Here is a 27,597-nt window from a genome sequence, read left to right on the forward strand (position 1 = left end):
ATCTTTCCACCTCCAATTTGGTCTCCCTCTTCTCCTCGTTCCCTCCACCTCCGACACATATATCCTCTTGGTCAATCTTTCCTCACTCATTCTCTCCATGTGCCCAAACCACTTCAAAACACCCTCTTCTGCTCTCTCAACCACGCTCTTTTTATTTCCACACATCTCTCTTACCCTTACGTTACTTACTCGATCAAACCACCTCACACCACACATTGTCCTCAAACATCTCATTTCCAGCACATCCATCCTCCTGCGCACAACTCTATCCATAGCCCACGCCTCGCAACCATACAACATTGTTGGAACCACTATTCCTTCAAACATACCCATTTTTGCTTTCCGGGATAATGTTCTCGACTTCCACACATTTTTCAAGGCTCCCAAAATTTTTGCCCCCTCCCCCACCCTATGATCCACTTCCGCTTCCATGGTTCCATCCGCTGACAGATCCACTCCCAGATATCTAAAACACTTCACTTCCTCCAGTTTTTCTCCATTCAAACTCACCTCCCAATTGACTTGACCCTCAACCCTACTGTACCTAATAACCTTGCTCTTATTCACATTTACTCTTAACTTTCTTCTTCCACACACTTTACCAAACTCCGTCACCAGCTTCTGCAGTTTCTCACATGAATCCGCCACCAGCGCTGTATCATCAGCGAACAACAACTGACTCACTTCCCAAGCTCTCTCATCCCCAACATACTTCATACTTGCCCCTCTTTCCAAGACTCTTGCATTTACCTCCCTAACAACCCCATCCATAAACAAATTAAACAACCATGGAGACATCACACACCCCTGCCGCAAACCTACATTCACTGAGAACCAATCACTTTCCTCTCTTCCTACACGTACACATGCCTTACATCCTCGATAAAAACTTTTCACTGCTTCTAACAACTTGCCTCCCACACCATATATTCTTAATACCTTCCACAGAGCATCTCTATCAACTCTATCATATGCCTTCTCCAGATCCATAAATGCTACATACAAATCCATTTGCTTTTCTAAGTATTTCTCACATACATTCTTCAAAGCAAACACCTGATCCACACATCCTCTACCACTTCTGAAACCACACTGCTCTTCCCCAATCTGATGCTCTGTACATGCCTTCACCCTCTCAATCAATACCCTCCCATATAATTTACCAGGAATACTCAACAAACTTATACCTCTGTAATTTGAGCACTCACTCTTATCCCCTTTGCCTTTGTACAATGGCACTATGCACGCATTCCGCCAATCCTCAGGCACCTCACCATGAGTCATACATACATTAAATAACCTTACCAACCAGTCAACAATACAGTCACCCCCTTTTTTTATAAATTCCACTGCAATACCATCCAAACCTGCTGCCTTGCCGGCTTTCATCTTCCGCAAAGCTTTTACTACCTCTTCTCTGTTTACCAAATCATTTTCCCTAACCCTCTCACTTTGCACACCACCTCGACCAAAACACCCTATATCTGCCACTCTGTCATCAGACACATTCAACAAACCTTCAAAATACTCATTCCATCTCCTTCTCACATCACCACTACTTGTTATCACCTCCCCATTTACGCCCTTCACTGAAGTTCCCATTTGCTCCCTTGTCTTACGCACCCTATTTACCTCCTTCCAGAACATCTTTTTATTCTCCCTAAAATTTACTGATAGTCTCTCACCCCAACTCTCATTTGCCCTTTTTTTCACCTCTTGCACCTTTCTCTTGACCTCTTGTCTCTTTCTTTTATACTTCTCCCACTCAATTGCATTTTTTCCCTGCAAAAATCGTCCAAATGCCTCCCTCTTCTCTTTCACTAATACTCTTACTTCTTCATCCCACCACTCACTACCCTTTCTAAACAGCCCACCTCCCACTCTTCTCATGCCACAAGCATCTTTTGCGCAATCCATCACTGATTCCCTAAATACATCCCATTCCTCCCCCACTCCCCTTACTTCCATTGTTCTCACCTTTTTCCATTTTGTACACAGTCTCTCCTGATACTTCCTCACACAGGTCTCCTTCCCAAGCTCACTTACTCTCACCACCTTCTTCACCCCAACATTCACTCTTCTTTTCTGAAAACCCATACTAATCTTCACCTTAGCCTCCACAAGATAATGATCAGACATCCCTCCAGTTGCACCTCTCAGCACATTGACATCCAAAAGTCTCTCTTTCGCACGCCTGTCAATTAACACGTAATCCAATAACGCTCTCTGGCCATCTCTCCTACTTACATAAGTATACTTATGTATATCTCGCTTTTTAAACCAGGTATTCCCAATCATCAGTCCTTTTTCAGCACATAAATATATATATTTATATTTATATATATATATATATATATATATATATATATATATATATATATATATATATATATTTTTTTTTTTTTGCTTTATATATATATATATATATATATATATATATATATATATATATATATATATATATATATATATATATATATAAAGCAAAAAAAAATATATATATATATATATATATATATATATATTTTTTTTTTGCTTTGTCCCTGTCTCCCGCGTTTGCGAGGTAGCACAAGGAAACAGACAAAAGAAATGGCCCAACCCACCCCCATACACATGTATATAAATACGTCCACACACGCAAATATACATACCTACAAAGCTTTCCATGGTTTACCCCAGACGCTTCACATGCCCTGATTCAATCCACTGACAGCACGTCAACCCCGGTATACCACATCGATCCAATTCACTCTATTCCTTGCCCTCCTTTCACCCTCCTGGATGTTCAGGCCCCGATCACACAAAATCTTTTTCACTCCATCTTTCCACCTCCAATTTGGTCTCCTGCTTCTCCTCGTTCCCTCCACCTCTGGCATATATATCCTCTTGGTCAATCTTTCCTCACTCATTCTCTCCATGTGCCCAAACCATTTCAAAACACCCTCTTCTGCTCTCTCAACCACGCTCTTTTTATTTCCACACATCTCTCTTACCCTTACGATACTTACTCGATCAAACCACCTCACACCACACATTGTCCTCAAACATCTCATTTCCAACACATCTATCCTCCTGCACACAACTCTATCCATAGCCCACGCCTCGCAACCATACAACATTGTTGGAACCACTATTCCTTCAAACATACCCATTTTTGCTTTCCAAGATAATGTTCTCGACTTCCACACATTCAACAAGGCTCCCAGAATTTTCGCCCCCTACCCCACTCTGTGATCTACTTCCGCTTCCATGGTTCCATCCGCTGCCAGATCCACTCCCAGATATCTAAAACACTTTACTTCCTCCAGTTTTTCTCCATTCAGACTTACCTCCCAATTGACGTGACCTTCAACCCTACTGTACCTAATAACCTTGCTCTTATTCACATTTACTCTTAACTTTCTTCTTTCACACACTTTACCAAACTCACTCACCAGCTTCTGCAGTTTCTCACATGAATCAGCCACCAGTGCTGTATCATCAGCGAACAACAGCTGACTCACTTCCCAAGCTCTCTCATCCCTAACAGACTTCATACTTGCCCCTCTTTCCAAAACTCTTGCATTCACCTCCCTAACAACCCCATCCACAAACAAATTAAACAACCATGGAGACATCACACACCCCTGCCGCAAACCTACATTCACTGAGAACCAATCACTTTCCTCTCTTCCTACACGTACACATGCCTTACATCCTCGATAAAAACTTTTCACTGCTTCTAACAACTTGCCTCCCACACCATATACTCTTAATACCTTCCACAGAGCATCTCTATCAACTCTATCATAAGCCTTCTCCAGATCCATAAATGCTACATACAAATCCATTTGCTTTTCTAAGTATTTCTCACATACATTCTTCAAAGCAAACACCTGATCCACACATCCTCTACCACTTCTGAAACCACACTGCTCTTCCCCAATCTGATGCTCTGTACATGCCTTCACCCTCTCAATCAATACCCTCCCATATAATTTACCAGGAATACTCAACAAACTTATACCTCTGTAATTTGAGCACTCACTCTTATCCCCTTTGCCTTTGTACAATGGCAATATGCAAGCATTCCGCCAATCCTCAGGCACCTCTCCATGAGTCATACATACATTAAATAACCTTACCAACCAGTCAATAATACAGTCACCCCCTTTTTTAATAAATTCCACTGCAATACCATCCAAACCTGCTGCCTTGCCGGCTTTCATCTTCTGCAAAGCTTTTACTACCTCTTCTCTGTTTACCAAATCATTTTCCTTAACCCTCTCACTTTGCACACCACCTCGACCAAAACACCCTATATCTGCCACTCTATCATCAAGCACATTCAACAAACCTTCAAAATACTCACTCCATCTCCTTCTCACATCACCACTACTTGTTATATATATGGGGTGAACCATGGAAAGCTGTGTAGGTATGTATATTTGCGTGTGTGGACGTATGTATATACATGTGTATGGGGGTGGGTTGGGCCATTTCTTTCGTCTGTTTCCTTGTGCTACCTCGCAGACATGGGAGACAGCGGCAAAAAAAAAAGAAAAATATATATATATATATATATATATATATATATATATATATATATATATATATATATATATATATATATATATATATATATATATATATATATATATATTAATTTATTTATTTTATTTTGCTTTGTCGCTGTCTCCAAAAATTATTATACTCTCCTCTATACTTTGGTGTGGTAGGGTTCTGAATGGACCACATTGAGGAAGGTGGATGGCCAGTGTTTGACAAGTAATTACACGTTTGTACTGTATGGGAGGGAGTTTTATATCTCTTTATCATACGACCTCTTGAACTGATAGATGTTGTTTGCATTACCTATGTCCTCAGTAAATCTGTTCCATTCATTCACCACTCTTATACTGTAATGATATTTCTTTACATCCTTATTTACAAGTTTCTTACTTCATTTCATGTTATGTCATCTGGTTGATTATCCCTACATCTTTCAAGGAACTACCCACTGTCCACTTCTTTGATTTCTTTGAAAACTTAAAGTTTGTGATCAGGTCTCGCATTATTCTGTTATCTTCCAATGTGGGTAAAGTTAAAACCTCTAGCCTTTCCATGTAGCTTGGCTCTCTTAATTCTGGAACCATCTTTGTTGCCTACATCTGGCCCTCCTATATGAGATCTGTGTGCTTCTTTGGTGCAGTGACCTAAGAAGAATTGTCTAGTTTTGTCCTTATGTAGGATATTAATAGCTTGCTAGATATTTCCTTAAACATATATATGAAAGCTGTTCTGATATTTGCCAGCAAACAGTTTGTCTCCTTAACTGTTTTTCTAATAAAACCTCTAGCCTTTCCATGTAGCTTAGCTCTCTTCATTCTGGAACCATCTTTGTTGCCTGCATCTGGACCTCCTATATGAGATCTGTGTGCTTCTTTGGTGCAGTGACCTAAGAAGAATTGTCTAGTTTTGTCCTTATGTAGGATATTAATAACTTGCTAAATATTTCCTTAAACATATATATGAAAGCTGTTCTGATATTTGCAAGCAAACAGTTTGTCTCCTTAACTGTTTTTCTAATACAGGTTGAACCTCTTTGATATGGTAACCTCGGGACCTTGCCATTACCAGACCACAGAAAGTGCTGGAAAACAGAAATTGACTCCTAAGGGAACCCCTATGTAAATATATGCCTGGCCCCTAGTCTTGCTAGCTCATTCCACATACATATTGCTGTGTTATCAAAGGTAGAACAAAGCTTAAAATAGAAAATGATACAACCATTGATGCTTCCAAACAAAGATTTTATTGTTACATCATATTACATCAGAAGTACCCCCAGATGGAGACCCCACAATATCTTGGGCAATGGTTTTTTGTGGCATACAAAGTCAATACGGGGCATGTTTGTCAGCATTATACGCTTGTTCTGGGGCCAGGTTTTCCACTGCCACTAGCTGTGCAAGTTCATCCACAAACTTTGTCGCAGCTTTGTGACAAGTAGTTAATGTAACTAATGACCATAAGTTGGTAGTCGTCTTTGGTCGACTCTTGTTACTATTGTTGTTTTATTGTTATCATCAAGGGAGCCAGCCCATGCTGTGTAAGTCCCAACCACATGTATGAAGAAGGTGTTAAAGAGTTTTCAGTTGATGGATGTAGCTTATGTTGACAGCTTTAATGACCCTGGCAGTCGATGGGACTAAAGTCCAAACAACAAGCCAGGCAGCTGGCCTGTACACACTCTCTCTCTCTCTGTCACCCTGTACACGTTGTCGTTGGTTGTTTGAGAGAGAATTGGAATTTAATCGATTCTTTTGATACAACCTTACACTACAAGCTTCCATGTCAGTACTATATTTTCCACCACACACACTGTGTACTGAAATTCCACATCTTCACTTAAACTTGTGTAACCATCCTTGCAGATATTCACAGTCATAGTCTAGCTTTAGTTCTCTATGAAAAACTTTGGCCTGCTTGATAAGCATCTCCCCAGAAATGCTTACCCCTTCATTATGTGGGAGCTTACACCAATTTATAAGTGCACTGTCGAACTCTATACTACAGGCACCTTTCAAAGTTTTCTGAAACTTTAAACTTTTCTGGCTGTCATTTTCAGCAAAAAACTGAATATATGAAATTAACAGAACTTAATTAGCTTGGCAGCAGTGTAAACAGATTTTGGTGCCTTAGTACTGCTAACATCACCGCCCAAGTGGCAGATTCACAAACTAATGGTGGCAGATTCAAAACTTGCCAGACCATGGAAGTTACCAGACCACAGAGTGCCAGATCAGAAATGTTCAAGCTGTATGAGACTCTGGTGACAAGTAAGGGATGGTGAATACCTTCAAGTCTCATTCACACACAGAATGTTGAGGCCCATTTCTTGCTAGGTAATAATCATATTGAGGCTGTCTGTCATTTTTCGCATCCTGATTACTTTACATTTCCTTGGGTTGAATTTCATCAAACATGTTTATGTTAAGGTTTCCTTGTAAGCAGATGCAGTTTTCTTCACTTTTCACTTCACTCATGACTTATGCATAATCTGCAGGCATATTCATGTAGGACTTCATACCTTCGGACAAGTCATTGATATAGAATAAGAAAACTAATGGTCCCAGAACTGAACCCTGTTGCACTCAGTTTGTCACCTCATCCCATTTGGAAAAGACTCCTCTGACATGCATCTTCTGTGCATCCTTTGTTCCCTCCCACTGAGATTATCTGTCCATTGATGGAGTTACCCCTTATTTCTGCTTTTGACCCAGCATCTTGAGCAGCCTCCTTAGTGGTACAGTATCCAATGCCTTTTGGCAGGCCAGATACAGACTGTCTAAAACTATGAGAAGTTATTCATATATGATTTCCTTTCACTAAAAATATGCTCTCTCACTTTGGAAATTTCTCCTCAGCAGAAAGTCATCTACATACTATTTGATGATCTTTTCTAGAACCATACACAACACTCTTGTTAGTGAGACCAGCCTGTAATTCATTGCCTATTCCTGACCTTTTTTATTTATAGGTATGACATTTTTCCATTCCCTTGGTATTTTCTCTCTCCAGTGACATCTTGAATAATAATTCAAGTTGCCTAGAAGTATATCTTGACACCTCCTATAGCACAGGACCACGAACCTTTTATGGGTCAAGCCCTTTTGATATTCTGTTGATATCTTTTCCGGATATTCCATCTCACTGGTGTTGTGGCTGTAGTGTTTTTCACAGTGAAAACACATCTGAACTTGCAGTTTAGTTCCTCACATATCCTTAGATCATCCTCTGCAATTTTTCCCTTTGAATCCCCTAACCTGATTAGCTGCTTCTTAACTGGCAACTGGCTCCTCAATGATTTATGGAATAGTTTTGGACTTTCAGCTGCCGTGCCCACAATATTCCTTTTAAAGTTTCTTTGTTCCTCTTTTCTTATCCAGCTATACTTGTTCCATGCTCTCTTATATCTTGCAAATGCTAGCTGGCTAGAGTGCCTTCTGTATCTTCACCATGGCACAACTTGAAAATCATTTTCTCAATGATATATTTTATTAAGCCATTCCGTCCTCTTTCTTAACCTTCCTTCAGTATTTGAGGCTTGAGGTACCCATACCTCTGCTCCTTCACTGTAAATTTTACAGGACTTCTCAACACAGAGCTCATGTCCTTGGCTACTAAATTTCCATCTCCAATCTGTGTTACCATAGAAATTATTGCTTTTTGTGAAGTGTTTGCAATTATATTTCATTTACTGTTTCACCTTTGCTCTCATAATGTCCATTCTTACCATGTATATCAAATTAGAGCATTACATGATCACTTCATCCAACTAGTGTGTCATACATAATGTTCTCAATTCCATACTAGGATGAATGAAGATAAGCGCTATTGATGATGGTGTATTAGTCTATCTCATCCTAATATGCCCCATGACATATTGGTATTTTCCTGTATACACTTTAAAAATTATAATGAGAATCTAAATTCCTCATCTTTATCTCTTTGTTATTGATATCCTCCATTGTCATTACTTTACAATATCCAAGAAGTGACTGTCATCCATGAAGACTAATCATAACACTAGATATGCAGCAACCACTCAGGCAGAAACTCCCAAAACCTCACACCCCAGCACAAACTCCCAATAACAACAGCACAAAATGCTCATTCTCACCCTTTACAAAAAAACTACAACTTCATAGAACCCCAGTGACAACTATACATCCTGCACTCATTGCCAGTGGTATTGGTAATAAACACTTAAAAACATTAAACTAATTCTAAGAACACAACATTCATGTAGGGCTCATCGTAGAAACTAGACACGCATCCAGATCATCCCTCCTGCTTTTCTACAATTTCACAACTATAACATAAAAGCCAACAAGGACATGCAGAGGGATTCAAAGCACTTGTCCTCCAAACTATTCTCCAACACCTTTGATGCTACAAACAGTTCACAGATAATGACAAATCCTAGAAATACAGTCCATAACAATAAAACTTCACAGTACAGACTACAATGTAATCAACATCTATGAACCCCCAACAGCAAAGCCTGATTGGCATACCTTATGCTTATCTCTATGGAGATTTCAGAGTCCACCATCCCAAATGACTCAGCACTCACACTCCAGACCCCAAAGGTGAACTACATATAAACCATCAAAAAGCAAAGAAGTTCAAGATGTGCACTGGCAAAGTTATAGATGGCACACCATTCATTCAGCAATTGCAAGGTATAAGAAAGCAAAGGATGACTATATCAGGATAGAAAACAAAGAAACTTTGAAAGGAATATTGTGGACAAGGCATGTAAAAATCTGAAACATTTCTATAGATTCATTGTGGAATCAGTTGTCACTTAAAGAGCAGGTAATCAGGCTAAGGGACTCAGAGAGGAAATGTGGAGGAAGATGTTAGGGTATGCGAGAAAATACAAAGTTCAGTTGTTTTCGTAGTGGAAGTCACAAATACAAAGTTCAATTGTTTTCGTAGTGGAAGTCACTGTTGCCAGTGAGATGGAATTAGGAGGAGGTTTTAGAAAATATATATATATTGAGAAAAGATATTAACAAAAACTTAAAGGTCTTGGCTCATACAGGAATCATGGTCCTGGTAAACTTTCATCACATGCTGAAGATGTGTGCAGATGAACCTCATAAAATCCTGTTCAAGATGTCACAGGAGAGAGGCAGAGTGCCAAGGGAATGTAAAAGGGCAAACATCATACCTGTCCATAAGAGAGGAGACCAGGAACAGACAGCAAACTTTAGACTGGTTTCATGGATGAGTGTGGTCAGCAAGATTCTTCAAAAGATGACTTTCTACAGAGAAGAAATTACCTAAGTGAGAACCTGCACAGTTTTAGGGGAAGGAGATTATATGTAGCAAACATCTTAAATTTCTACAAAAGAGTGAGCACTGTCTTCAACAGAAGGGAAGGCTGGGTGGATTGTTTGTATCTAGACTGCCAGAAAACATTTGACACTGTACTGCATGGGACGCTGATTAAGAAGCTGGATCACCAGGCTGTGAAAAGGATGAAACTCTAGTGGACAGAAAATATCTTAGCATAAAGGAACAGAGGACATGTGTAAGAGGAGCCTTCTCCACTTGGATCAAAGTAACCCATGAAATATAACAAGGTTCCACTCTGAGACCATTACTCTACTTGATTTATGAAAATGACTTGCCTAAAGGTATTAGCAAAAATGCATGCTACAGTATGAATTCTTTTGAACTACAAAGATCAATGTGGAAAAAGATTTGAGTGACCTAAATCCATTTAAGCAGGGCACAGAAGCAGATACAAGGGCATATAAAATTCTTGGATTTATAGGTATGACTTTTGAATTTAAGTCCAGGGAAATTATCCTCACTCTTTACATGTTAATGAAGCGTCTCCAGCAGGAATATTATGTCAGTTTTGGTCACCCTACTTGAAAAAGGATATATAAAATGGACAGAGTGTGGAGGTGAGCTGGAATATTATGTCCAGATCTGGTCATCCTTCTTGAGAAAAGACATAGAGTGGATGGAGTGTGAAGGTGAGCTGCTGAGATGATTCCTGGACTGAGAAAGAAATATTGTGAGAGTTGATGAAATGACTTAAAAGTATTTAGCTTACAAAAAAGAGAGTTAATATGTACTCAAGGAAAAGCATTTATATTTATCAAAGGTTTTAATAGTTTCAAATTAACAAACTGCATAAGGATATCTTCAACTGATTTTACTTGTAATAATGGATACATACTCAAGGGCAAACAATTTACTTTGAATGAGGTGAGATACTTGTTCTTCAACAGGATTATGAATATATGGATTTGTCAATTAGAGTGGTTAAAAATAGTTCGACATATATATTCAAGAATAGACTTGACAGATAATCTGTTCAAAATCCACATCTGACTTTATTTTTTCCTCCTTGCTTTCACACAAAGTTTACAGTATTTTTCTCTTCGAAGTATCTGTATGTCTTTCTACTCTTACCACACTGATCTTCGGGTTTCAGTGAAAGAGGGCCTCATTATGATTATCATCTCTGGAAATAAGCCTGAGGATTCTGTGTGTGAGAAGGACTTCGAAGTTGACATCGTTCCTAACCTGTTGCGGGAGTCCCACATCAGGAGAATAGTTGAGGTGACAAACTATTTGATGGCAGTTATTGTAATGACTTTCAAGTGTATGGATAAGGAAATAATTAACAGGCAGCTCATTTACTACATAAGGACAAAATTAGAATATGCTTCTCAGAATTAGTAGAGAAAGGTCCAGAATTATGAGATATGAAAGTCTATAAGCTTTAGATTTACCCATCTTGAAGGGGGGAAGATTGAGTGGTGTCTATATCTCCACGTATAAGTTTTTCGGGTGAACATACTTGGACGTGCTTGTACAAGTAGTTGCACAGACTGTGATCCTCGCTTTGGTTACAGGAATGTTCTTCCGCCCACCAGTGATGCTACTACTTTTGTGAATTGAGAACCATTGCAACACAAACCTCGCCAGGTGGTAGAGTGACCCGCAGTGTATCGAGACAGACTTCCCCAGAACTTTTTTAAAGGGGAAGTAAATGTTTATAGTTGTGTTACTGGAGTGATAGTTTTCATACATGGTGCTCTGACAAGAAAATAGTGAAATTGGAAAAGAATGTAGCTTAGACATTGAAGCTTATTCTTTCGTTGAAATGTGAACAAAGGGAGCATTTTTCAAAGTGATAGAGATGGAAAGCAAAAACGCGTTTTTCATGAATGTACTGGAAAAGTTGAGGTCCAGATAAACATTTGGTCTGTCAAGGCTTTATTATGGCGGATGACCAACTACCTCCCCTCATGTATCCAAGATATGGTTGTACTTTGTGTAATGAAGACAATTGAGAAACATCATTAGCCAATATTCCAGTTTCATGATAAGAGAAGTGGACCAGGCAGTATGATACAGTGGTTGAATTGATGAAAACTACTATTGACGTTTGTGTAAATAAATTATACATTTCCCTTTTCCATAGCCAGAGGTTGAACCATTATGTGACATTCATTTTTCATTTCATTTCAAGCTAGAAGTTTCAGTTTTCTAAATTATTTCTTACATTTTTCATATGTATATATATATATATGTGTGTATATGTGTATGTGTGTATATATATGTATATATTTGTATATATATATATTATCCCTGGGGATAGGGGTGAAAGAATACTTCCCGCACATTCCTCACATGTGGTAGAAGGCGACTAGAGGGGACGGGAGCGTGGGACCAGAAATCCTCCCCTCCTTGTATTTTTAACTTTCTAAAAATGGGAAACAGAAGGAGTCACGCGGGGAGTGCTCATCCTCCTCGTAGACTCAGATTGGGGTGTCTAAATGTGTGTGGATGTAACCAAGATGTGAAAAAAGGAGAGATAGGTAGTATGTTTGAGGAAAGGAACCTGGATGTTTTGGCTCTGAGTGAAACGAAGCTCAAGGGTAAAGGGGAAGAGTGGTGTGGGAATGTCTTGGGAGTAAAGTCAGGGGTTAGTGAGAGGACAAGAGCAAGGGAAGGAGTAGCAGTACTCCTGAAACAGGAGTTGTGGGAGGATGTGATAGAATGTAAGAAAGTAAATTCTCGATTAATATGGGTAAAACTGAAAGTTGATGGAGAGAGATGGGTGATTATTGGTGCATATGCACCTGGGCATGAGAAGAAAGATCATGAGAGGCAAGTGTTTTGAGAGCAGCTGAATGAGTGTGTTAGTGGTTTTGATGCACAAGACCGGGTTATAGTGATGGGTGATTCGAATGCAAAGGTGAGTAATGTGGCAGTTGAGGGAATAATTGGTATGCATGGGGTGTTGAGTGTTGTAAATGGAATGGTGAAGAGCTTGTAGATTTATGTGCTGAAAAAAGACTGGTGATTGGGAATACCTGGTTTAAAAAGCGAGATATACATAAGTATACGTATGTAAGTAGGAGAGATGGCTAGAGAGCGTTATTGGATTACATGTTAATTGACAGGTGCGCGAGAGAGACTTTTGGATGTTAATGTGCTGAGAGGTGCAACTGGAGGGATGTCTGATCATTATCTTGTGGAGGCTAAGGTGAAGATTTGTATGGGTTTTCAGAAAAGAAGAGTGAATGTTGGGGTGAAGAGGGTGGTGAAAGTAAGTGAGCTTGGGAAGGAGACTTGTGAGAGAAAGTACCAGGAGAGACTGAGTACAGAATGGAAAAAGGTGAGAACAATGGAAGTAAGGGGAGTGGGGGAGGAATGGGATGTATTTAGGGAATCAGTGATGGATTGCGCAAAAGATGCTTATGGCATGAGAAGCGTGGGAGGTGGGTTGATTAGAAAGGGTAGTGAGTGGTGGGATGAAGAAGTAAGATTGTTAGTGAAAGAGAAGAGAGAGGCATTTGGACAATTTTTGCAGGGAAAAAATGCAATTGAGTGGGAGATGTATAAAAGAAAGAGACAGGAGGTCAAGAGAAAGGTGCAAGAGGTGAAAAAGAGGGCAAATGAGAGTTGGGGTGAGAGAGTATCATTAGATTTTAGGGAGAATAAAACGATGTTCTGGAAGGAGGTAAATAGGGTGCGTAAGACAAGGGAGCAAATGGGAACTTCAGTGAAGGGCGCAAATGGGGAGGTGATAACAAGTAGTGGTGATGTGAGAAGGAGATGGAGTGAGTATTTTGAGGATTTGTTGAATGTGTTTGATGATAGAGTGGCAGATATAGGGTGTTTTGGTCGAGGTGGTGTGCAAAGTGAGAGGGTTAGGGAAAATGATTTGGTAAACAGAGAAGAGGTAGTAAAAGCTTTGTGGAAGATGAAAGCCGGCAAGGCAGCAGGTTTGGATGGTATTGCAGTGGAATCTATAAAAAAAAGGGGGTGACTGTATTGTTGACTGGTTGGTAAGGTTATTTAATGTATGTATGACTCATGGTGAGATGCCTGAGGATTGGCGGAATGCGTGCATATTGCCATTGTACAAAGGCAAAGGGGACAAAGGTGACTGCTCAAAATTACAGAGGTATAAGTTTGTTGGAAATTATATGGGAGGATATTGATTGAGAGGGTGAAGGCATGTACAGAGCATCAGATTGGGGAAGAGCAGTGTGGCCTCAGAGGTGGTAGAGGATGTGTGGATCAGGTGTTTGCTTTGAAGAATGTTTGTGAGAAATGCTTAGAAAAGCAAATGGATTTGTATGTAGCATTTATGGATCTGGAGAAGGCATATGATAGGGTTGATAGAGATGCTCTGTGGAAGGTATTAAGAATAAATGGTGTGGGAGGCAAGTTGTTAGAAGCAGTGAAAAGTTTTTATCGAGGATGTAAGGCATGTGTACGTGTAGGAAGAGAGGAAAGTGATTGGTTCTCAGTGAATGTAGGTTTGCGGCAGGGGTGTGTGATGTCTCCATGGTTGTTTAATTTGTTTATGGATGGGGTTGTTAGGGAGGTGAATGCAAAAGTTTTGGAAAGAGGGACAAGTATGAAGTCTGTTGTGGATGAGAGAGCTTGGGAAGTGAGTCAGTTGTTGTTCGCTGATGATACGGCACTGGTGGCTGATTCATGTGAGAAACTGCAGAAGCTGGTGAGTGAGTTTGATAAAGTGTGTTAAAGAAGAAAGTTAAGAGTAAATGTGAATAAGAGCAAGGTTATTAGGTACAGTAGGGTTGAGGGTCAAGTCAATTGGGAGGTAAGTTTGAATGGAGAAAAACTGGAGGAAGTAAAGTGTTTTAGATATCTGGGAGTGGATCTGGCAGCGGATGGAACCATGGAAGCGGAAGTGAATCATAGGGTGAGGGAGGGGGCGAAAATCCTGGGAGCCTTGAAGAATGTTTGGAAGTCGAGAACATTATCTCGGAAAGCAAAAATGGGTTTGTTTGAAGGAATAGTGGTTCCAACTATGTTGTATGGTTGCGAGGCGTGGGCTATGGATAGAGTTGTGCGCAGGAGGGTGGATGTGCTGGAAATGTGATGCTTGAGGACAATGTGTGGTGTGAGGTGGTTTGATCGAGTAAGTAATGTAAGGGTAAGAGAGATATGTGGAAATAAAAAGAGCGTGGTTGAGAGAGCAGAAGAGGGTGTTTTGAAATGGTTTGGGCACATGGAGAGAATGAGTGAGGAAAGATTGACCAAGAGGATATATGTGTTGGAGGTGGAGGGAACGAGGAGAGGTGGGAGACGAAATTGGAGGTGGAAAGATGGAGTGAAAAAAATTTTGAGTGATAGGGGCCTGAACATGCAGGAGGGTGAAAGGCGGGCAAGGAATAGAGTGAATTGGATCGATGTGGTATACCGGGGTTGACGTGCTGTCAGTGGATTGAATCAGGGCATGTGAAGCGTCTGGGGTAAACCATGGAAAGTTGTGTGGGGCCTGGATGTGGAAAGGGAGCTGTGGTTTCGGGCATTATTGCATGACAGCTAGAGACTGAGTGTGAACGAATGGGGCCTTTGTTGTCTTTTCCTAGCGCTACCTCGCACACATGAGGGGGGAGGGGGATGGTATTCTATGTGTGGCGAGGTGGCAATGGGAATGAATAAGGGCAGACAGTGTGAATTGTGTGTATGGGTATATATGTATGTGTCTGTGTGTGTATATATATGTGTACATTGAGATGTATAGGTATGTATATTTGCGTGTGTGGACGTGTATGTATATACATGTGTATGTGAGTGGGTTGGGCCATTTCTTTCTTCTGTTTCCTTGCGCTACCTCGCAAATGCGCGAGACAGCGACAGAAAAAAAAAGTTTTTAAAGCAGATTGATGATGTAGATAGAGAATAGTTCTTTGAAAGATGTAGCAACAGAGCAACTAGAAGGTGTAACAAAAATTAAGCAAGAAACTAGTTATAAAACATGTAAAGAAGTACTGATATAACATTGGTAGATGAGTATATTTAAATGACTGAGGGCATTGTTAATGCAGACAGCATACACAAATTTAAGAAGTGTATGATAATAAAGAATGTTTAAGAGATGGACCCAGAAGATTGTAAAACTTCCCCTCCTCACAATACAAATAGGTAATCACAAACATACACAGTTACTTGACAGCTATTTTCAATTGTTGCAGGAAGATGTTCAGGCAGTGATCCTTGTTTCTTTTAAGATTTTGGAGGCTCTACAGTTTATGAAGCCTGTATGTACAAGTGTGTGTGTGTGTGTGTGTGTGTGTGGGGGGGGGGGGGGGATGTGAATGGACCTGAGTGGTATATACCAAATTTTGTGAGTTTTAATGGGGATTTTGAGTGGAAACCATATTCAAAGGAGTGTTACCAACTTGAGTGAATCAAGATTTCTTCCTTTTATTTGTCTTCTTTTAGGGAGATCCAATTTGTGAGGATGAGAGGATAACACTGTGGAGTGTACAAGTGCAGTAAGTTAATGAATTAAAGTGCAACTCGTCGAAGGGAAGTGAAATTTTTGTTTTTAGTATAACCAAAAGGCAGCATGGCAGTTGAATATGTAAATTCTCCTCAGGTTATAGGATGATATACTCCAGTAAGCTTCGATTGTTGTTATTAGCATTACTTTGGGGAATAACAAAAGACCTTTAGCACTGCCTAAACTAGAATAATGAATATAAGTTTTTTTCATATGTATTTGCCATTTCCCGCATTAGAGATGAGTGAAGAAAAATTGACAAAGAGGATATATGTGTCATAGGTGGAGGGAACTAGAAGAAGTGGGAGACCAAATTGGAGGTGGAAAGATGGAGTGAAAAAGATTCTGAGTGATCAGGACCTGAACGTGCAGGAGGGTGAAAGGTGTGCAAGGAATAGAGTGAATTGGAACGATGTGGTATACCGGGGTTGACATGCTGTCAGTGGATTGAACCAGGGCATGTGGAGCGTCTGGGGTAAACCACGTAAAGTTTTGTGGGGCCTGGATGTGGAAAGGGAGCTGTGGTTTCGGTGCATTATACATGACAGCTTGAGACTGAATGATGTGATATTTGTTTTCTTTTCCAAGCGCTACCTCGCACGCTATGAGGGGGGAGGGGTTGTCATTTCATGTGTGGCTGGGTGGCAACGGGAATGAATAAGGGCAGACAGTATGGATTATGTACTTGTGTATATATGTATGTGTCTGTGTGTGTATATATATATATGTATATGTTGAAATCTATAGGTATGTATATGTGCTTGTGTGGACGTGTATGTATATATATGTGTATGTGGGTTGGTTGGGCCATTCTTTCGTCTGTTTTCTTGCGCTACCTCTCTAACGCGGGAGACAGCGACAAAGTATAATAAATAAAATAGATATGTATATATTTCGGGGGCAAGTTGTTAGAAGCAGTGAAAAGTTTTTATCGAGGATGTAAGGCTTGTGTACGTGTAGGAAGAGAGGAAAGTGATTGGTTCTCAGTGAATGTAGGTTTACAGCAGGGGTGTGTGATGTCTCCATGGTTTTTTAATTTGTTTATGGATGGGGTTGTTAGGGAGGTGAATGCAAGAGTTTTGGAAAGAGGGGAAAGTATGAAGTCTGATGTGGATGAGAGAGCTTGGTGAGTCAGTTGTTGTTCGCTGATGATACAGTGCTGGTAGCTGATTCATGTGAGAAACTGCAGAAGCTGATGAGTGAGTTTGGTAAAGTGTGTGAAAGAAGAAAGCTGAGAGTAAATGTGAATAAGAGCAAGGGTATTAGGTACAGTAGGGATTAGGGACAAGTCAGTTGGGAGGTAGGTCTGAATGGAGAAAAACTGGAGGAAGTGAAGTGTTTTAGATATCTGGGCGTGGATTTGGCAGTGGAGGAACCATGGAAGCGGAAGTGAATCATAGGGTGGGGGAGGGGGCGAAAGTTCTGGGAGCGTTGAAAAATGTGTGGAAGTTGAGAACATTATCTCGGAGAGCAAAAATTGGTATGTTTGAAGGAATAGTGGTTCCAACAATGTTATGTGGTTGCGAGGCATGGGCTATGGATAGAGTTATGCGGAGGAGGGTGGATGTGCTGGAAATGAGATGGTTGAGAACAATATGTGGTGTGAGGTGGTTTGATCGAGTAAGTAATAATAGGGTAAGAGAGATGTGTGGTAATAAAATGAGTGTGGTTGAGAGAGCAGAAGAGGGTGTTTTGAAATGGTTTGGTCATATGGAGAGAATGAGTGAGGAAAGATTGACTAAGAGGATATATGTGTCATAGGTGGAGGGAATGAGGAGAAGTGGGAGACCAAATTGGAGGTGGAAAGATGGAGTGAAAAAGATTTTGAGTGATTGGGGCGTGAACATGCAGGAGGGTGAAAGGCGGGCAAGGAATAGAGTGAATTGGAACGATGTGGTATACCGGGGTCGACGTGCTGTCAATGGATTGAACCAGGGTGTGTGAAGCGTCTGGGGTAAACCATGGAAAGTTGTGTGGGGCCTGGATGTGGAAATGGAGCTGTGGTTTCAGTGCATTATACATGACAGCTAGAGACTGAGTGTGAACGAATGTGGCCTTTGTGGTCTTTTCCTAATGCTACCTCGCCCACATGCGGGGGGAGGGGGTTGTCATTTTATGTGTGGCGGGATGGTGATGGGAATGAATAAAGGCAGACAGTATGAATTATGTACATGTGTATGTACGTATATGTCTGTGTGTGTATATATATGTATACGTTGAGATGTATCGGTATGTATATTTGAGTGTGTAGACGTGTGTGTATATACATGTGTATGTGGGTGTGAGGTGGTTTGAACGATTAAGTAATGTAAGGGTAAGAGAGATGTGTGGAAATAAAAAGAGCGTGGTTGAGAGAGCAGAAGAGGGTGTTTTGAAATGGTTTGGGCACATGGAGAGAATGAGTGAGGAAAGATTGACCAAGAGATATATGTGTTGGAGGTGGAGGGAACGAGGAGAAGTGGGAGACCAAATTGGAGGTGGAAAGATGGAGTGAAAAAGATTTTGAGTGACAGGGGCCTGAACATGCAGGAGGGTGAAAGGTGGGCAAGGAATAGAGTAAATTGGATCGATGTGGTGTACCAGGGTCGACGTGCTGTCAGTGGATTGAATCAGGGCATGTGAAGCGTCTGGGGTAAACCATGGAAAGTTTTGTGGGGCCTGGATGTGGAAAGGGAGCTGTGGTTTCGGGCATTATTGTATGACAGCTAGAAACCGAGTGTGAACAAATGGGGCCTTTGTTGTCTTTTCTTAGCGCTACCTCGCACACATGAGGGGGGAAGGGGATGTTAGTCAATGTGTGGCGAGGTGGCGATGGGAATGAATAAAGGCAGACGGTGTGAATTGTGTGCATGTGTATATATGTATATGTCTGTGTATGTATATATATGTGTACATTGAGATGTATGGGTATGTATACTTGCATGTGTGGACATGTATGTATATACATGCGTATGGGGGTGGGTTGGGCCATTTCTTTCATCTGTTTCCTTGCGCTACCTCGCAAATGTGGGAGACAGCGACAAAGCAAAAAATAAATAAAATATATATATATTGAAGGCGACTAGAGGGGACGGGAGTGGGGGGCCAGAAATCCTCCCCTCCTTGTATTTTAACTTTGTAAAATGGGAAACAGAAGAGGAATCACGCGGGGAGTGCTCATCCTCCTCGTACGCTCAGATTGGGGTGTCTAAATGTGTGCGGATGTAACCAAGATGTGAAAAAAGGAGAGATATGTAGTATGTTTGAGGAAAGGAACCTGGATGTTTTGGCTCTGAGTGAAACGAAGCTTAAGGGTAAAGGGGAAGAGTGGTGTGGGAATGTCTTGGGAGTAAAGTCAGGGGTTAGTGAGAGGACAAGAGCAAAGGAAGGAGTAGCACTACTCCTGAAACAGTAGTTGTGGGTGTATGTGATAGAATGTAAGAAAGTAAATTCTAGATTAATATGGGTAAAACTGAAAGTTGATGGAGAGAGATGGGTGATTATTGGTGCATATGCACCTGGGCATGAGAAGAAAGATCATGAGAGGCAAGTGTTTTGGGAGCAGCTGAATGAGTGTGTTAGTGGTTTTGATGCACGAGACAGAGTTATAGTGATGGGTGATTTGAATGCAAAGGTGAATAATGTGGCAGTTGAGGGAATAATTGGTATACATGGGGTGTTCAGTGTTGTAAATGGAAATGGTGAAGAGCTTGTAGATTTATGTGCTGAAAAAGGACTGATGATTGGGAATACCTGCTTCAAAAAGCGAGATATACATAAGTATACGTATGTAAGTAGGAGAGATGGCCAGAGAGCGTTATTGGATTACGTGTTAATTGACAGGCGCGCGAAAGAGAGACTTTTGGATGTTAATGTGCTGAGAGGTGCAACTGGAGGGATGTCTGATCATTATCTTGTGGAGGCAAAGGTGAAGATTTGTACGGGTTTTCAGAAAAGAAGAGAGAATGTTGGGGTGAAGAGGGTGGTGAGAGTAAGTGAGATTGGGAAGGAGACTTGTGTGAGGAAGTACCAGGAGAGACTGAGTACAGAATGGAAAAAGGTGAGAACAAAGGACATAAGGGGAGTGGGGGAGGAATGAGACGTATTTAGGGAATCAGTGATGGCTTGCGGAAAAGATGCTTGTGGCATGAAAAGCGTGGGAGGTGGGTTGATGAGAAAGGGTAGTGAGTGGTGGGATGAGGAAGTAAGATTATTAATGAAAGAGAAGAGAGAGGCATTTAGACGATTTTTGCAGGGAAAAAATGCAAATGAGTGGGAGATGTATAAAAGAAAGAGACAGGAGGTAAAGAGAAAGGTGTAAGAGGTGAAAAAGAGGGCAAATGAGAGTTGGGGTGAGAGTGTCATTAAGTTTTAGGGAGAATAAAAAGATGTTTTGGAAGGAGGTAAATAAAGTGTGTAAGACAAGGGAGCAAATGGGAACTTCAGTGAAGGGCGCTAATGGGGAGGTGATAACAAGTAGTGGTGATGTGAGAAGGAGATGGAGTGAGTATTTTGAAGTTTTGTTGAATGTGTTTGATGATAGAGTGGCAGATATAGGGTGTTTTGGTTGAGGTGGTGTGCAAAGTGAGAGGGTTAGGGAAAATGATTTGGTAAACAGAGAAGAGGTAGTAAAAGCTTTGCTGAAGATGAAAGCCGGCAAGGCAGCAGGTTTGGATGGTATTGCAATGAATTTATTAAAAAAGGGGGTGACTGTATTGTTGACCAGTTGGTAAGGTTATTTAATGTATGTATGACTCATGATGAGGTGCCTGAGGATTGGTGGAATGTGTGCATAGTGCCATTGTACAAAGGCAAAGGGGATAAGAGTGAGTGCTCAAATTACAGAGGTATAAGTTTGTTGAGTATTCCTGGTAAATTATATGGGAGGGTATTGATTGAGAGGGTGAAGGCATGTACAGAGCATCAGATTGGGGAAGAGCAGTGTGGTTTCAGAAGTGGTAGAGGATGTGTGGATCAGGTGTTTGCTTTGAAGAATGTATGTGAGAAATACTTAGAAAAACAAATGGATTTGTATGTAGCATTTATGGATCTGGAGAAGGCATATGATAGAGTCGATAGAGATGCTCTGTGGAAGGTACTAAGAATATATGGTGTGGGAGGCAAGTTGTTAGAAGCAGTGAAAAGTTTTTATCGAGGATGTAAGGCATGTGTACGTGTAGGAAGAGAGGAAAGTGATTGGTTCTCAGTGAATGTAGGTTTGCGGCAGGGGTGTGTGATGTCTCCATGGTTGTTTAATTTGTTTATGGATGGGGTTGTTAGGGAGGTGAATGTAAGAGTTTTGGAAAGAGGAGCAAGTATGAAGTCTGTTGGGGATGAGAGAGCTTGAGAAGTGAGTCAGATGTTGTTCGCTGATGATACAGCGCTGGTGGCTGATTCATGTGAGAAACTGCAGAAGCTGGTGACTGAGTTTGGTAAAGTGTGTGAAAGAAGAAAGTTAAGAGTAAATGTGAATAAGAGCAAGGTTATTAGGTACAGTAGGATTGAGGGTCAAGTCAATTGGGAGGTAAGTTTGAATGGAGAAAAACTGGAGGAAGTAAAGTGTTTTAGATATCTGGGAGTGGATCTGGCAGTGGATGGAACCATGGAAACAGAAGTGAATCATAGGGTGGGGGAGGGGGCGAAAATCCTGGGAGCCTTGAAGAATGTGTGGAAGTCGAAAACATTATCTCCGAAAGCAAAAATGGGTATGTTTGAAGGAATACTGGTTCCAACAATGTTGTATGGTTGCGAGGCGTGGGCTATGGATAGAGTTGTGCGCAGGAGGGTGGATGTTTTGGAAATGAGCGGTTTGAGGACAATATGTGGTGTGAGGTGGTTTGATCGAGTAAGTAATGTAAGGGTAAGAGAGATGTGTGGAAATAAAAAGAGCGTGGTTGAGAGAGCAGAAGAGGGTGTTTTGAAATGGTTTGGGCACATGGAGAAAATGAGTGAGGAAAGATTAACCAAGAGGATATATGTGTCGGAGGTGGAGGGAACGAGGAGAAGTGGGAGACCAAATTGGAGGTGGAAAGATGGAGTGAAAAAGATTTTGAGTGATCAGGGCCTGAACATGCAGGAGGGTGAAAGGCGGGCAAGGAATAGAGTGAATTGGATCAATGTGGTATACCGGGGTCAACGTGCTGTCAATGGATTGAATCAGGGCATGTGAAGAATCTGGGGTAAACCATGGAAAGTTGTGTGGGGCCTGGATGTGGAAAGAGAGCTGTTGTTTTGGGCATTATTGCATGATAGCTAGAGACTGAGTGTGAACGAATGGGGCCTTTGTTGTCTTTTCCTAGCGCTACCTTGCACACATGAGGGGGAGGGGGATGTTATTCCATGTGTGGCGAGGTGGCGATGGGAATGAATAAGGGCAGACAGTGTGAATTGTGTGCATGTGTATATATGTATGTGTCTGTGTGTGTATATATATGTGCACATTGAGATGTATGGGTATGTATGTTTGCGTGTGTGGACGTGTATGTATATACATGTGTATTGTGGTGGGTTGGGCCATTTCTTTCATCTGTTTCCTTGCGCTACCTCGCAAATGCGGGAGACAGCGACAAAGCAAAATAAATAGATAAATAGATATATATTTCTTTTTCTTTCTTTCAAACTATTCGCCATATCCCGCATTAGCAAGGTAGCGTTAAGAACAGAGGACTGGGCCTCTGAGGGAATATCCTCACCTGGCCCCCTTCTCTGTTCCTTCTTTTGGAAAATTAAAAAAAAAAAAAACAAGAGGGGAGGATTTCCAGCTCCCTGCACCCTCCCCTTTTAGTCGCCTTCTACGACACGCAGGGAATACGTGGGAAGTATTCTTTATCCCCTATATATATATATATATATATATATATATATATATATATATATATATATATATTTATATATATATATATACATATACATACATATATATACATATAATTCCCATACATGCATATATACATACATATACAAAGACATATCCATATATACACATGCACATATTCGTACTTGCTTGCCTTCATCCATTCCTGGCGCTACCCTGCCCCACAGGAAACAGCATTGCTACCCCTTGCTTCAGTGAGGTAATGCCAGGAAAACTGACAAGAAAAGGCCATATTCATTTACATTCAGTCTCTAGATGTCATGTATAATGCAACAAAACCACAGCTCCCTGTCCACATCCAGGCTTCACAGACCCCTCTATGGTTTACCCAAGACATTTCACATACCCTGGTTCAGTCCACTGACAGCAAGTCGACCCCAGCATACCACATTGTTCTAATTCACTCTATTCCTTGCACACCTCTCACCCTCCTGAATGTTCAGGCCCCAATTGCTCAAAATCTTTTTCACTCCATCATTCCACCTCCAATTTGGTCTTCCACTTCTTTTTTCCCTCCACCTCTGACACATATATCCTCTTTGTCAATCTTTCCTCACTCATTCTATCCATATGTGTTAACCATTTCAACATACCCTCTTCTGCTCTCTCAACCACACACATTTTATTTCCACATATCTCTCGTACCCTTTCATTACTTACATGATCAAATCACCTCACACCACATATTGTCCTCAAACATTTCATTCCCAACACACCCACCCTCCTCCATACAACCCTATCTATTGCCCATGCCTGACAACTATATAATATTTTTGGAACTGTATATATGGATTCAGTTACTGGAATGCATGAAAACAAGATCAGAAGAGAGAAGGCTAGAGATAAAAGAAAAAATTTTTAGATGTGAAAACATCTAAGAGCAATTAAAGCAGTAAGATCAGAAGATAACACAACTAGAGCTACAGCTAACAAAATTTTGGAAGCATTTCAAGGATTATAAGAGGGTCATGAGACTAGAAAGGCACAGAAACACAGTTTTGGGGAGGAGTTTCAGTTTATACCAAGTCAGAGGAAAGAAGAAGCCATTAAAAAGAAGACAGAGTCTGATGTGTCTTCTCTGGATGTACTGGAGGTTTTGCAAAATATCCACATTATTTGTCAAGGAATTGTAGGAATATTACAGGGAGCCATTCAGGTAGAGGAATGCTCAAAAGTTCATGCTGAATCTACTAGAATAATATTGAAAGCTGTTCAGATAGACTAAAGAATTGACACACTCACAGAGACTAATAAAAGTAGATGTTAGGGAAGATCAAAAGGAGGAGATTCAGAGGCAGATCAACAGAATAGAAAGAGTGAGGCAGAGGAACATAGGCCTAGGGTGATGAACAGAGGCACACAGAAAATTGTGCAAAGCAATTCCAAGAATGATGTCTAGAGATGAAGCAAGGAAGTGCGTATATGGCCCAGATGATGGAAGGTTTAGAAAAAGTACAGAAATACAGGACCAGTGTTTGTTAGCCAAAATGAGATGATAGAGAAAGTTGGAGACAGCAGTTGACAGTGAATGAGTAGGCACTTGGATTCCTTTAGCCCCAAATACAGAGGGAATGGTGAGAAACAGGAAAGAAAGGTTTGATAGAAGATAAGAAAAAGTAAAGAAACGTTAAGATGTGCAGTGGTGAAGACTTGTATTGCACTTCGGCCAGCTAGCAACTGCAAGGTATAAGAGAGTAAGGAACATGTATACAGGTTGTGCCTTTTAATCCGGGAACTCCCATGGTCCAGCATGGTTGAATCTGCTGTCATTAGTTTGTGGATCTGCCACCAGGGCTGTGGTTTTAGCAGCATTAAGGTGCCAAAATCTGTTTACACTGCATCCAAGCTAATAAACAGTCCTGTTAATTTCTTATATTCAGTTTTTTCCTAAAAATGATTGCCAGAAAAGTTTAAAGTTTTGGAAAACTTTGAAAGGTGCTAGGAGTACAGACTTAGACAGTGCACTTATAAAGTGATTTAAGCACCCATGTAATGAAGCAGTGAGCATTTCTGGGGAGATGCTTATCAAGCAGGCCAAAGTTTTTCACAGAGAACTAAAACTAGACTTTGACTGTGAATATTCGCAAGGTTGGTTACACAAGTTTAAGTGGAGACATGGAATTCAATACATTGTGTGTGCATTGAAAAGCGTAGTTCTGACATGGAAGCTTGTAGTGTAAGGTCGTATTAAAAGAATCAATAAAATCTCCAATTCTCTATTAAACAACCAACAACATGTACAGGGTGAGAGAGAGTGTACAAGCTGGCTGCTTGGCTGGGACTGATGCAGCATGGGCTGGCTGCTTTGATGATAACAGTAAAACAACAATAGTAATGAGTTGACCAAAGCCAACTGCAAACCTATGGACTCTCGTTACTTTAAGTACTTGTCACAAAGCTGCAACAAAGTGGATGAATTTGCACAGTTAGTAGCAGTGAAAAACTTAGACTGAGAACAAGTGTATAAAGCTGACAAATCTACCCTGTATTGGCGTCATATACCACGAGAAACCATTGTCCAAGATACTGAGGAGTCTCCATCTCGGGATACTTCTGATGTAATCTGATGTACCAATAAAAGCTTTGGAAGCATTTATGGTTGTATTATTTCCTGTTTTAATTTTTTTCTGCCTTTAATAACACAGCAATATGTTTATGGAATGAGCTGGCAAGACTAGGGGGTTGGCATATGATTACATAGGGGTTCCCTTAGATGTCAGTTTCTGTTTTCTGGCATTTTCTGTGGTCTGGTAATGATCAGGTCCCAAGGTTGCTGGATTAAAGAAAAGAGGAACAAAGAACCTTTGAAAAGAATAATGTGTAAATGCAGCAGAAAATCAAAATTTTTACAAAATTCATCGGTAGTAATTTGTCTGTTAAGAGCACCAAATGAGGCTAAGGGATTTAGGCAAGAGTTGTAGTGGATAATATGAGGATAAGTGAGGAACTGAATAAAAAGTTAAACAGTGTTTTCACAGTGGAAAACACAATGGCCTCAACACCAGTGAGATGAAATGGGGAGTGGTTTTCAAAAACGTTGATACCTAAAAAAAGATGAGACATAGTCCTTTCGAAATTTTACTATATGTGCCAAAGATATGTGCAGATATACTAGATACACCTCTTAGAGATACTGTTTTAGATGTCTCTGGTGAGAGGCAAAGTCCCATGGTAATGAAAGAGGGCAAACATCATATCTAACCATTTAAGAAGAGACTGGAAACAGGCATTGAGTTACAGACTGGTCTCCCAAATGAGTGTGGTTTGTAAGGCTTTGAAATTGATGATTAGAAGGCAAGTGGATGAATTTCTCTCAAGAAGAAATTACCTAAATGAGAGATGGTACAGTTTTAGAGAAAGGTCATGTATGACAAACTTATTGGACAAAAGAAAGCTAATTCTTATGCAATAGAGAAAGATGGATGGACTGTTTGTATGTTAATTGCTAGAAAGCTTTTGACACTATATTACATGGGAAGCAGCTTAAGAAGCTGGGTCACCAGGCAAGAGTATAGGGGAAACTCTTAATAGGTTGATTATCTCAGCATAGGGATGCATGCCAGACGAGTATTTTCCAAATGGGTTGAGATGATCAGCAGTGTCACATGGTTCTCTGCTGGGAATGTTACTCTTCTTGATCTTTATAAATGACTTGCCTGAAGGTGTGGACTCCTACCTGAACATGTTTGCAATGGTCATGAGGGTAGTGAAAAATGTGAAGGATTACATCATCTTACAAGGGGCCAAAACAGATTCCATGGCTGATGGAGTTTAACACAACCAAATATAAAGAGAATGGGACAGTGAAATGCCTTAATTTAATTATCATCTAGTAGAAAATTAGCTTCAGGATTCTGTATGCGAGAACTTGGGCATAGACATCATCCCTAATCTGTCACCAGAGTCCTACATGAGGAAAATAATTATGGAGGCAAACTGTTTGCTGGCAAATATCAGAATAGTTGTCAAATACATGGATAAGGAAATATTTAGCAAGCTGCTTGTATACTAAATAAGGCCAAAAATAGAATATTATTTTCAGTTTTGTTCAGTATACTTAAAGAAGCACAGAGTTAATAGAGAATGTCTAGAGAAGGACAACAAAGATCATACCAGAATTAAGATTTGAGTTACAAGGAAAGGCTATGGGATTTAGATTTGCCACCTTGAAAGAGAGAAGTGTGAGGGATGACCAGATCAATGCTGTTGACAGTGAACAGTTCATCGAGAGTTGTAGGGATAAAACAGCCAGAGGACATAACATAAATTATGCAAGAAACTTGTTAAATAAGATATAAAGAGGTTATTTTATGGTGTAAGAGTGATGAATGAATGGAATAAAATGAACGAGGATATGGTTTATGCGGACAGCATACATGAATTTAAGAAGCTG

The 27,597-nt window shown here is 40.5% G+C and overlaps 1 protein-coding gene across 48 annotated transcripts in view; it reads left to right on the plus strand.

The window, feature by feature from the left end:
- The window catches only part of slo (calcium-activated potassium channel slo), a 1,069,848-nt gene that overhangs the window by 817,312 nt on the left and 224,939 nt on the right, over positions 1-27,597 (plus strand). The window lies entirely within an intron of this gene.

Source organism: Panulirus ornatus, chromosome 43 (genome assembly GCF_036320965.1).
Source record: "Panulirus ornatus isolate Po-2019 chromosome 43, ASM3632096v1, whole genome shotgun sequence".
NCBI classification, from domain to species: Eukaryota; Metazoa; Arthropoda; class Malacostraca; order Decapoda; family Palinuridae; genus Panulirus; species Panulirus ornatus.